Source organism: Salmo salar, chromosome ssa07 (assembly GCF_905237065.1).
Source record: "Salmo salar chromosome ssa07, Ssal_v3.1, whole genome shotgun sequence".
NCBI classification, from domain to species: domain Eukaryota; kingdom Metazoa; phylum Chordata; class Actinopteri; order Salmoniformes; family Salmonidae; genus Salmo; species Salmo salar.
Genome location: NC_059448.1, coordinates 60,740,390 through 60,756,031, shown reverse-complemented (window position 1 = coordinate 60,756,031; position 15,642 = coordinate 60,740,390).

Genomic DNA, 15,642 nt, shown 5'->3' with positions numbered 1-15,642 from the left:
CCTTCTCCTGTAGTCACTCAGCCTGTCCTCTGTAACCAATCCATCCTCTGTAGTCACTCAGCCTCTCCTCTGTACTCACTCAGCCTCTCCTCTGTAACCAATCCTTCCTCTGCAGTCACTCAGTCTTTCCTCTGTAACCAATCCTTCTCCTGTAGTCACTCAGCCTCTCCCCTGTACTCACTCAGCCTCTCCTCTGTAACCAATCCTTCTCCTGTAGTCACTCAGCCTCTCCCCTGTACTCACTCAGCCTCTCCTCTGTAACCAATCCTTCTCCTGTAGTCACTCAGCCTCTCCCCTGTACTCACTCAGCCTCTCCTCTGTAACCAATCATTCCCCTGTAGTCACTCAGCCTCTTCTCTGTAACCAATCCATCCTCTGTAGTCACTCTGTGTTGATATGTATGTGAGAGAGAGAGAGAGAGAGAGAGAGAGAGAGAGAGAGAGAGAGAGAGAGAGAGAGAGAGAGAGAGAATGCAGGCTTGGAGGGTCTGTGGAGAAGAGTTCAAAGTTCAAAGGAGCTGGGTTTTACTATGAGAGGAGGGTGTTGATTACTTAACTACATTCAAAGGGCTTTATTGGCATGGGAAACATGTTTACATTGTCAAAGCAAGTGAGATAGATCATAAACAAAAGTACTTTCTCTCTCCCTCCCTCTTCCCTCTCTCTCTCCCTACCTCTTCCCTGTCTCCCTCCTTCCCTCTTCCCTCCCTCCCTCCCTCCCTCCCTCCCTCCCTCCCTCCCTCCCTCCCTCCCTCCCTCCCTCCCTCCCTCCCTCCCTCTTCCCTCTCTCTCTCCCTCTTCCCTCTCTCTCCTTTCTCTCTTCCCTCTCTCTCGCTCCCTCTTCCCCCTCTCTATCCCTCCCTCTTCCCCCTCTCTATCCCTCCCTCTTCCCTCTCTCTATCCCTCCCTCTTCCCTCTCTCTATCCCTCCCTCTTCCCTCTCTCTATCCCTCCCTCTTCCCTCTCTCTATCCCTCCCTCTTCCCTCTCTCTCCTTCCCTCTTCCCTCTCTCTATCCCTCCCTCTTCCCTCTCTCTATCCCTCCCTCTTCCCTCTCTCTATCCCTCCCTCTTCTCTTCCCTCTCTCTCCTTCCCTCTTCCCTCTCTCTATCTCTCCCTCTTCCCTCTCTCTATCCCTCCCTCTTCCCTCTCTCTCTCCCTCCCTCTTCCCTCTCTCTATCCCTCCCTCTTCCCTCTCTCTATCCCTCCCTCTTCCCTCTCTCTATCCCTCCCTCTTCCCTCTCTCTCTCCCTCCCTCTTCCCTCTCTCTATCCCTCCCTCTTCCCCCTCTCTATCCCTCCCTCTTCCCTCTCTCTATCCCTCCCTCTTCCCTCTCTCTCCTTCCCTCTTCCCTCTCTCTATCCCTCCCTCTTCCCTCTCTCTCCTTCCCTCTTCCCTCTCTCTATCCCTCCCTCTTCCCTCTCTCTATCCCTCCCTCTTCCCTCTCTCTATCCCTCCCTCTTCCCTCTCTCTCCTTCCCTCTTCCCTCTCTCTATCCCTCCCTCTTCCCTCTCTCTCCTTCCCTCTTCCCTCTCTCTATCCCTCCCTCTTCCCTCTCTCTATCCCTCCCTCTTCCCTCTCTCTATCCCTCCCTCTTCCCTCTCTCTATCCCTCCCTCTTCCCTCTCTCTATCCCTCCCTCTTCCCTCTCTCTATCCCTCCCTCTTCCCTCTCTCTCCTTCCCTCTTCCCTCTCTCTCTCCTTCCCTCTTCCCTCTCTCTATCCCTCCCTCTTCCCTCTCTCTCCTTCCCTCTTCCCTCTCTCTATCCCTCCCTCTTCCCTCTCTCTATCCCTCCCTCTTCCCTCTCTCTATCCCTCCCTCTTCCCTCTCTCTATCCCTCCCTCTTCCCTCTCTCTCCTTCCCTCTTCCCTCTCTCTATCCCTCCCTCTTCCCTCTCTCTCCTTCCCTCTTCCCTCTCTCTATCCCTCCCTCTTCCCTCTCTCTATCCCTCCCTCTTCCCTCTCTCTATCCCTCCCTCTTCCCTCTCTCTCTCCTTCCCTCTTCCCTCTCTCTATCCCTCCCTCTTCCCTCTCTCTATCCCTCCCTCTTCCCTCTCTCTATCCCTCCCTCTTCCCTCTCTCTATCCCTCCCTCTTCCCTCTCTCTCCTTCCCTCTTCCCTCTCTCTTCCTTCCCTCTTCCCTCTCTCTATCCCTCCCTCTTCCCTCTCTCTCCTTCCCTCTTCCCTCTCTCTATCCTTCCCTCTTCCCTCTCTCTATCCCTCCCTCTTCCCCTCTCTCTCCCTCCCTCTTCCCTCTCTCTATCCCTCCCTCTTCCCTCTCTCTATCCCTCCCTCTTCCCTCTCTCTATCCCTCCCTCTTCCCTCTCTCTCCTTCCCTCTTCCCTCTCTCTCTCCCTCCCTCTTCCCTCTCTCTATCCCTCCCTCTTCCCTCTCTCTATCCCTCCCTCTTCCCTCTCTCTATCCCTCCCTCTTCCCTCTCTCTATCCCTCCCTCTTCCCTCTCTCTATCCCTCCCTCTTCCCTCTCTCTATCCCTCCCTCTTCCCTCTCTCTCTTTCTCACAGTTATTCCTTTCCAGCTAGGGCAGGGGGAGTGAGGATGGGAGGATCGGGAGAGCAACACAGCAGGAGAGAAGGTGTGTGTGTGTCTGTGTGTGTGTGTGTGTCTCTGTGTGTGTGTGTGTGGGTGTGTGTGTGTGTGTGTGTGTGTGTGTGTATGTGTGTGTGTGTGTGTCTCTCTGTGTGTGTCTGTGTGTGTGTGTGTGTGTCTGTGTGTGTGTCTCTATCTGTGTGTGTGTGTGTGTGTGTGTGTGTGTGTGTGTGTGTGTGTGTGTGTGTGTGTGTGTGTGTGTGTGTGTGTGTGTGTGTGTGTGTGTCTGTGTGTGTGTGTGTGTGTGTGTGTCTGTGTGTGTGTGTGTGTGTGTGTGTGTGTGTGTGTGTGTGTGTGTGTGTGTGTGTGTGTGTGTGTGTGTGTCTCTCTGTGTGTGTGTGTGTGTGTCTCTCTGTGTGTGTCTCTATCTCTCTCTGTGTGTGTGTGTGTGTGTGTGTCTAGCAAGGCAGAGAGAGCCTCCAGACACAGACGGATAGAATGAGAGAAAGGAGGTATAGCTGCAAGCCTGTTGTTCTACCCCCCCCCCACACACACACACACACACACACACACACACACACACACACACACACACACACCACTCCACCAGACACAGTGGTGAGCAGTTCCTCTGACAGTATTCATAGACAGGAGAGCGGGTGTTAATTGGACCAATTGCTGCCAACGACACCACATCCCAAATGGCACCCTATTTCCTATATAGTGCACTACTACTGAGAAGGGCCCATATGTAGGGAATAGGGAATAGTGTTCCATTTGGGCTGCAGACAAAGTCTGTCTCTATATTACACCTTTCAAACCATGACGTTTTTTCACCAACTTTAGCATCCTGCCAACTTTATCATCCTGCCAACTTTAGCATCCTGCCAACTTTAGCCTCCCGCAACTTTAGCATCCCGCCAACTTTAGCATCCCGCCAACTTTAGCATCCCGCCAACTTTAGCCTCCTGCCAACTTTAGCCTCCCGCCAACTTTAGCATCCCGCCAACTTTAGCACAACTTTAGCATACTACCAACTTTAGCATCCTGCCAACTTTAGCCTCCCACCAACCTTATCATACTGCCAACTTTAGCATAATGCCAACTTTAGCATCCCGCCAACTTTAGCCTCCCGCCAACTTTAGCATCCCGCCAACTTTAGCATCCCGCCAACTTTAGCACAACTTTAGCATACTGCCAACTTTAGCATCCTGTCAACTTTAGCATCCCGCCAACTAGAGCATCCGCCAACTTTAGCATCCCGCCAACTTTAGCCTCCTGCCAACATTAGCCTCCTACCAACCTTAGCATCCCACCAACTTTAGCATCCTGCCAACTTAGCATCCTGTCAACTTTTTGCCTTCAAATAGTCACACCCCTTGACTTTTTCCACATTAAAGTGGATTTAATTGTATTTTATTTGTCAGCGATCTAAACAAAATGCTCTGTAATGCCAAAGTGGAAGAAAAATTCAAAACTTTGTAAAAACAGGTAATTAAAGTTGGAAACCAGGTCATTGAAGAGGGGAAACAGGTCATTGAAGAGGGAAAACAGGTCATTGAAGAGGGAAAACAGGTCATTGAAGAGGGAAAACAGGTCATTGAAGAGGGAAAACAGGTAATTGAAGAGGGAAAACAGGTCATTGAAGAGGGAAAACAGGTCATTGAAGAGGGAAAACAGGTCATTGAAGAGGGATAACAGGTAATTGAAGAGGGAAAACAGGTTATTGAAGAGGGAAAACAGGTCATTGAAGAGGGAAAACAGGTCATTGAAGAGGGAAAACAGGTAATTGAAGTGGGAAAACAGGTCATTGAAGTGGGAAAACAGGTAATTGAAGAGGGAAAACAGGTTATTGAAGAGGGAAAACAGGTAATTGAAGAGGGAAAACAGGTTGTTGAAGAGGGAAACAGGTCATTGAAGAGGGTAAACAGGTAATTGAAGAGAGAAAACAGGTCATGAAGAGGGTAAACAGGTCATTGAAGAGGGAAAACAGGTGATTGAAGTGGGAAAACAGGTAATTGAAGAGGGAAAACAGGTTATTGAAGAGGGAAAACAGGTAATTGAAGAGGGAAAACAGGTCATTGAAGAGGGAAAACAGGTCATTGAAGAAGGAAAACAGGTTTTTGAAGAGGGAAAACAGGTCATTGAAGTGGGAAAACAGGTCATTGAAGAGGGAAAACAGGTAATTGAAGAGGGAAAACAGGTTATTGAAGAGGGAAAACAGGTAATTGAAGAGGGAAAACAGGTTATTGAAGAGGGAAACAGGTCATTGAAGAGGGTAAACAGGTCATTGAAGAGAGAAAACAGGTCATGAAGAGGGAAAACAGGTAATTGAAGAGGGAAAACAGGTTATTGAAGTGGGAAAACAGGTTATTGAAGAGGGAAAACAGGTTATTGAAGAGGGAAAACAGGTCATTGAAGAGGGAAAACAGGTTATTGAAGAGGGAAAACAGGTCATTGAAGAGGGAAAACAGGTTATTGAAGAGGGAAAACAAGTCATTGAGAGGGAAAACAGGTCATTGAAGAGGGAAAACAGGTTATTGAAGAGGGATAACTGGTTATTGAAGAGGGAAAACAGGTTATTGAAGAGGGAAAACACAGAAAAGTAGCTTTTTTCATTGTATACCAGGCAGCACAATGTTGCTTTTTATATGAAAATGTGATCGCAAAACATTGTGTGTGTGTGTGTGTGTGTGTGTGTGTGTGTGTGTGTGTGTGTGTGTGTGTGTGTGTGTGTGTGTGTCAGTCCTACTACTATTTCCAGTCGCGTGACTTTGCTTTTAGACAAATGGGACACGTTGACATTTAGAGAATCTGTATAGAACCTGGGAGCAGGAAGACACACACACACAGACACAGACACACACACACACACACACACACACACACACACACACACACACACACACACACACACACACACACACACACACACACACACACACACACACACACTGATCTCAGAAGTTAACACAAGGAAACAAACTGAACCTCGCTGAGAGAAACAACTTCTATTATCTGCAGAGAGAATGTAGCTCCAATTGCACAGCCAGAGAAGAATGTTCTCTACTCTTCCTCCCTGTCGGTTTACAAAGCAGAACCCAGAACAATAGGTGTTGTACAAATGAGACGGCTCTGAATAGCAAGCTGTTATTCATGTGTTCAAGACGTACACAAATAACACAACAACCAATCACATCTGTTTGCACTACAAGTCTGTGTGGCTGGTATCTCTGTGTCAAGAGACAGACAGAGGGATGGACAGAGAGACATGACAGAGAGACAAGAGACAGACAGAGGAATGGACAGAGAGACATGACAGAGAGACAAGAGACAGACAGAGGAATGGACAGAGAGACATGACAGAGAGACAAGAGACAGACAGAGGAATGGACAGAGAGACATGACAGAGAGACAAGAGACAGACAGAGGGATGGACAGAGAGACATGACAGAGAGACAAGAGACAGACAGAGGAATGGACAGAGAGACATGACAGAGAGACAAGAGATAGACAGAGAGATGGACAGAGAGACAAGAGACAGACAGAGGGATGGACAGAGAGACATGACAGAGAGACAAGAGATAGAGAGATGGACAGAGAGACAAGAGACAGACATAGGAATGGACAGAGAGACATGACAGAGAGACAAGAGACAGACAGAGGAATGGACAGAGAGACATGACAGAGAGACAAGAGACAGACAGAGAGATGGACAGAAACACATGACAGAGAGACAAGAGATGGACAGAGAGACAAGAGACAGACAGAGAGATGGACAGAAACACATGACAGAGAGACAAGAGACAGACAGAGGAATGGACAGAGAGACATGACAGAGAGACAAGAGACAGACAGAGGAATGGACAGAGAGACATGACAGAGAGACAAGAGACAGACAGAGGGATGGACAGAGAGACATGACAGAGAGACAAGAGACAGACAGAGGAATGGACAGAGAGACATGACAGAGAGACAAGAGACAGACAGAGGGATGGACAGAGAGACATGACAGAGAGACAAGAGACAGACAGAGGAATGGACAGAGAGACATGACAGAGAGACAAGAGACAGACCGAGGGATGGACAGAGAGACATGACAGAGAGACAAGAGATAGAGAGATGGACAGAGAGACAAGAGACAGACATAGGAATGGACAGAGAGACATGACAGAGAGACAAGAGACAGACAGAGGAATGGACAGAGAGACATGACAGAGAGACAAGAGACAGACAGAGAGATGGACAGAAACACATGACAGAGAGACAAGAGATGGACAGAGAGACAAGAGACAGACAGAGAGATGGACAGAGAGACATGACAGAGAGACAAGAGACAGACAGAGGAATGGACAGAGAGACATGACAGAGAGACAAGAGACAGACAGAGGAATGGACAGAGAGACATGACAGAGAGACAAGAGACAGACAGAGGAATGGACAGAGAGACATGACAGAGAGACAAGAGACAGACAGAGGGATGGACAGAGAGACATGACAGAGAGACAAGAGACAGACAGAGGGATGGACAGAGAGACATGACAGAGAGACAAGAGACAGACAGAGGAATGGACAGAGAGACATGACAGAGAGACAAGAGATAGACAGAGAGATGGACAGAGAGACAAGAGACAGACAGAGGGATGGACAGAGAGACATGACAGAGAGACAAGAGATAGAGAGATGGACAGAGAGACAAGAGACAGACATAGGAATGGACAGAGAGACATGGCAGAGAGACAAGAGACAGACAGAGGAATGGACAGAGAGACATGACAGAGAGACAAGAGACAGACAGAGGAATGGACAGAGAGACATGACAGAGAGACAAGAGACAGACAGAGAGATGGACAGAAACACATGACAGAGAGACAAGAGATGGACAGAGAGACAAGAGACAGACAGAGAGATGGACAGAAACACATGACAGAGAAACAAGAGACAGACAGAGGAATGGACAGAGAGACATGACAGAGAGACAAGAGACAGACAGAGGGATGGACAGAGAGACATGACAGAGAGACAAGAGACAGACAGAGGAATGGACAGAGAGACATGACAGAGAGACAAGAGACAGACAGAGGGATGGACAGAGAGACATGACAGAGAGACAAGAGACAGACAGAGGAATGGACAGAGAGACATGACAGAGAGACAAGAGACAGACAGAGGGATGGACAGAGAGACATGACAGAGAGACAAGAGATAGAGAGATGGACAGAGAGACAGGAGACAGACATAGGAATGGACAGAGAGACATGACAGAGAGACAAGAGACAGACAGAGGAATGGACAGAGAGACATGACAGAGAGACAAGAGACAGACAGAGAGATGGACAGAAACACATGACAGAGAGACAAGAGATGGACAGAGAGACAAGAGACAGACAGAGAGATGGACAGAAACACATGACAGAGAGACAAGAGACAGACAGAGGAATGGACAGAGAGACATGACAGAGAGACAAGAGACAGACAGAGAGATGGACAGAAACACATGACAGAGAGACAAGAGACAGACAGAGGGATGACAGAGAGACAAGAGACAGACAGAGAGATGGACAGAGACACATGACAGAGAGACAAGAGACAGACAGTGGGATGGACAGAGACACATGACAGAGAGACAAGAGACAGACAGAGAGATGAACAGAGACACATGACAGAGAGACAAGAGACAGACAGTGGGATGGACAGAGACACATGACAGAGAGACAAGAGACAGACAGTGAGATGAACAGAGACACATGACAGAGAGACAAGAGACAGACAGAGAGATGAACAGAGACACATGACAGAGAGACAAGAGACAGACAGAGAGATGGACAGAGACACATGACAGAGAGACAAGAGACAGACAGTGGGATGGACAGAGACACATGACAGAGAGACAAGAGACAGACAGAGAGATGAACAGAGACACATGACAGAGAGACAAGAGACAGACAGAGAGATGAACAGAGACACATGACAGAGAGACAAGAGACAGACAGAGGAATGGACAGAGAGACAAGAGACAGACAGAGAGATGAACAGAGACACATGACAGGGAAACAGTGAAAGGGGGATTCAGGAGAAATAAGCATCTCTCTGATTGTGTACTTCTTAAACCTGGTGCAGGAAGTCTTACCCATAAACCCCTCTGCAGTGGAGAAGCCCTACAGTCCTGTCACTCTGCCAACTCTCTCCTCAACACGCCACACTGCAGCACAGCAGCAACATCATAGTACCATTACAACCTGTACACTTCAATTATATGGATTTATTCCAATTGCATTTTCAGTTCTGTGGTTCAGCACTTTCCCAAGTGGTCAGGTCAGGTTAGACTACAGTGTGTGAGAAAGGTCAGGTTACCTTCTGATACACACTACACCTTCTGATACACACTACACCTTCTGATACACACTACACCATCTGATACACACTACACCTTCTGATACACACTACACCTTCTGATACACACTACACACTACACCATCTGATACACACTACACCTTCTGATACACACTACACCTTCTGGTACACACTACACCTTCTGATACACACTACACCATCTGATACACACTACACCATCTGATACACACTACACCTTCTGATACACACTACACACTACACCTTCTGATACACACTACACCTTCTGATACACACTACACCTTCTGGTACACACTACACCTACTGATACACACTACACCATCTGATACACACTACACCATCTGATACACACTACACACTACACCTTCTGATACACACTACACCTTCTGATACACACTACACCTTCTGATACACACTACACCTTCTGATACACACTACACACTACACCTTCTGATACACACTACACCTTCTGATACACACTACACCATCTGATACACACTACACCTTCTGATACACACTACACCTTCTGATACACACTACACACTACACCTTCTGATACACACTACACCTTCTGATACACACTACACCTTCTGATACACACTACACCTTCTGATACACACTACACACTACACCTTCTGATACACACTACACCTCCTGATACACACTACACCTTCTGATACACACTACACCTTCTGATACACACTACACCATCTGATACACACTACACCATCTGATACACACTACACCTTCTGATACACACTACACCATCTGATACACACTACACCATCTGATACACACTACACCTTCTGATACACACTACACCTTCTGATACACACTACACACTACACCTTCTGATACACACTACACCTTCTGATACACACTACACCTTCTGATACACACTACACCTTCTGATACACACTACACCTTCTGATACACACTACACCTTCTGATACACACTACACACTACACCATCTGATACACACTACACCTTCTGATACACACTACACCTTCTGATACACACTACACCATCTGATACACACTACACCATCTGATACACACTACACCATCTGATACACACTACAACTTCTGATACACACTACACACTAAAACCATCTGATATACACTACACCATCTGATACACACTACACCTTCTGATACACACTACACCTTCTGATACACACTACACCATCTGATACACACTACACCATCTGATACACACTACAACTCCTGATACACACTATACACTACACCTTCTGATACACACTACACCTCCTGATACACACTACACCTTCTGATACACACTACACCTTCTGATACACACTACACCATCTGATACACACTACACCTTCTGATACACACTACACCATCTGATACACACTACACCTTCTGATACACACTACACCTTCTGATACACACTACACACTACACCTTCTGATACACACTACACCTTCTGATACACACTACACCTTTTGATACACACTACACCTTCTGATACACACTACACCTTCTGATACACACTACACACTACACCATCTGATACACACTTCACCTTCTGATACACACTACACCTTCTGATACACACTACACCATCTGATACACACTACACCATCTGATACACACTACACCATCTGATACACACTACAACTCCTGATACACACTACACACTAAACCATCTGATATACACTACACCATCTGATACATACTACAACTCCTGATACACACTACACACTACACCTTCTGATACACACTACACCATCTGATACACACTACACCATCTGATACACACTACAACTCCTGATACACACTACACACTACACCTTCTGATACACACTACACCATCTGATACACACTACACACTACACCTTCTGATACACACTACACCTTCTGATACACACTACACCATCTGATACAGACTACACCTTCTGATAAACACTACACCTTCTGATACACACTACACACTACACCTTCTGATACACACTACACCTTCTGATACACACTACACCTTCTGATACACACTACACCTTCTGATACACACTACACACTACACCTTCTGATACACACTACACCTTCTGATACACACTACACCTTCTGATACACACTACACACTACACCTTCTGATACACACTACACCTTCTGATACACACTACACACTAAACCATCTGATATACACTACACCTTCCTATACACACTACACCTTCTGATACACACTACACACTACACCTTCTGATACACACTACCTCTGATACACACTACACCATCTGATACACACTACACCTTCTGATACACACTACACACTACACCTTCTGATACACACTACACCTTCTGATACACACTACACCTTCTGGTACACACTACACCTACTGATACACACTACACAATCTGATACACACTACACCATCTGATACACACTACACACTACACCTTCTGATACACACTACATTTGATACACACTACACCTTCTGATACACACTACACTTCTGATACACACTACACCTTCTGATACACACTACACACTACACCTTCTGATACACACTACACCTTCTGATACACACTACACCATCTGATACACACTACACCTTCTGATACACACTACACCTTCTGATACACACTACACACTACACCATCTGATACACACTACACCTTCTGATACACACTACACCTTCTGATACACACTACACACTACACCTTCTGATACACACTACACCTTCTGATACACACTACACCTTCTGAAAATACACACTACACCTTCTGATACACACTACACACTACACCTCCTGATACACACTACACCTTCTGATACACACTACACCTTCTGATACACACTACACCATCTGATACACACTACACCATCTGATACACACTACACCTTCTGATACACACTACACCATCTGATACACACTACACCATCTGATACACACTACACCTTCTGATACACACTACACCTTCTGATACACACTACACACTACACCTTCTGATACACACTACACCTTCTGATACACACTACACCTTCTGATACACACTACACCTTCTGATACACACTACACCTTCTGATACACACTACACACTACACCATCTGATACACACTACACCTTCTGATACACACTACACCTTCTGATACACACTACACCATCTGATACACACTACACCATCTGATACACACTACACCATCTGATACACACTACAACTCCTGATACACACTACACACTAAACCATCTGATATACACTACACCATCTGATACACACTACAACTCCTGATACACACTACACACTACACCTTCTGATACACACTACACCATCTGATACACACTACACCATCTGATACACACTACAACTCCTGATACACACTATACACTACACCTTCTGATACACACTACACCTCCTGATACACACTACACCTTCTGATACACACTACACCTTCTGATACACACTACACCATCTGATACACACTACACCTTCTGATACACACTACACCATCTGATACACACTACACCTTCTGATACACACTACACCTTCTGATACACACTACACACTACACCTTCTGATACACACTACACCTTCTGATACACACTACACCTTTTGATACACACTACACCTTCTGATACACACTACACCTTCTGATACACACTACACACTACACCATCTGATACACACTTCACCTTCTGATACACACTACACCTTCTGATACACACTACACCATCTGATACACACTACACCATCTGATACACACTACACCATCTGATACACACTACAACTCCTGATACACACTACACACTAAACCATCTGATATACACTACACCATCTGATACACACTACAACTCCTGATACACACTACACACTACACCTTCTGATACACACTACACCATCTGATACACACTACACCATCTGATACACACTACAACTCCTGATACACACTACACACTACACCTTCTGATACACACTACACCATCTGATACACACTACACACTACACCTTCTGATACACACTACACCTTCTGATACACACTACACCATCTGATACACACTACACCTTCTGATAAACACTACACCTTCTGATACACACTACACACTACACCTTCTGATACACACTACACCTTCTGATACACACTACACCTTCTGATACACACTACACCTTCTGATACACACTACACACTACACCTTCTGATACACACTACACCTTCTGATACACACTACACCTTCTGATACACACTACACACTACACCTTCTGATACACACTACACCTTCTGATACACACTACACACTAAACCATCTGATATACACTACACCTTCCTATACACACTACACCTTCTGATACACACTACACACTACACCTTCTGATACACACTACACCATCTGATACACACTACACCATCTGATACACACTACACCTTCTGATACACACTACACACTACACCTTCTGCTACACACTACACCTTCTGATACACACTACACCTTCTGGTACACACTACACCTACTGATACACACTACACCACCTTCTGATACACACTACACCATCTGATACACACTACACACTACACCTTCTGATACACACTACACCTTCTGATACACACTACACCTTCTGATACACACTACACCTTCTGATACACACTACACACTACACCTTCTGATACACACTACACCTTCTGATACACACTACACCATCTGATACACACTACACCTTCTGATACACACTACACCTTCTGATACACACTACACCTTCTGATACACACTACACCTTCTGATACACACTACACCTTCTGATACACACTACACACTACACCTTCTGATACACACTACACCTCCTGATACACACTACACCTTCTGATACACACTACACCTTCTGATACACACTACACCATCTGATACACACTACACCATCTGATACACACTACACCTTCTGATACACACTACACCATCTGATACACACTACAAAAACTGATACACACTACACCTTCTGATACACACTACACCTTCTGATACACACTACACACTACACCTTCTGATACACACTACACCTTCTGATACACACTACACCTTCTGATAACACACACCTTCTGATACACACTACACCTTCTGATACACACTACACCTTCTGATACACACTACATACTACACCATCTGATACACACTACACCTTCTGATACACACTACACCTTCTGATACACACTACACCATCTGATACACACTACACCATCTGATACACACTACACCATCTGATACACACTACAACTCCTGATACACACTACACACTAAACCATCTGATATACACTACACCATCTGATACACACTACAACTCCTGATACACACTACACACTACACCTTCTGATACACACTACACCATCTGATACACACTACACCATCTGATACACACTACAACTCCTGATACACACTATACACTACACCTTCTGATACACACTACACCTCCTGATACACACTACACCTTCTGATACACACTACACCTTCTGATACACACTACACCATCTGATACACACTACACCTTCTGATACACACTACACCTTCTGATACACACTACACCTTCTGATACACACTACACCTTCTGATACACACTACACCTTCTGATACACACTACACCTTCTGATACACACTACACACTACACCTTCTGATACACACTACACCTTCTGATACACACTACACCTTCTGATACACACTCACACTACACCATCTGATACACACTACACCATCTGATACACACTACACACTAAACCATCTGATATACACTACACCATCTGATACACACTACAACTTCTGATACACACTACACACTACACCTTCTGATACACACTACACCATCTGATACACACTACACCATCTGATACACACTACAACTTCTGATACACACTACACACTACACCTTCTGATACACACTACACCTTCTGATACACACTACACCTTCTGATACACACTACACCTTCTGATACACACTACACCACCTTCTGATACACACTACACCATCTGATACACCTACACACTACACCTTCTGATACACACTACACCTTCTGATACACACTACACCTTCTGATACACACTACACCTTCTGATACACACTACACCTTCTGATACACACTACACACTACACCTTCTGATACACACTACACCTTCTGATACACACTACACCTTCTGATACACACTACACCTTCTGATACACACTACACCTTCTGATACACACTACACCTTCTGATACACACTACACCTTCTGATACACACTACACCTTCTGATACACACTACACACTACACCTTCTGATACACACTACACCTTCTGATACACACTACACCTTCTGATACACACTACACCTTCTGATACACACTACACCTTCTGATAACACTACACCTTCTGATACACACTACACCTTCTGATACACACTACACCTTCTGATACACACTACACCTTCTGATACACACTACACCTTCTGATACACACTACACCTTCTGATACACACTACACACTACACCTTCTGATACACACTACACCTTCTGATACACACTACACCTTCTGATACACACTACACCTTCTGATACACACTACACACTACACCATCTGATACACACTACACCTTCTGATACACACTACACCTTCTGATACACACTACACCACTCTGATACACACTACACCATCTGATACACACTACACCATCTGATACACACTACAACTTCTGATACACACTACACACTAAACCATCTGATATACACTACACCATCTGATACACACT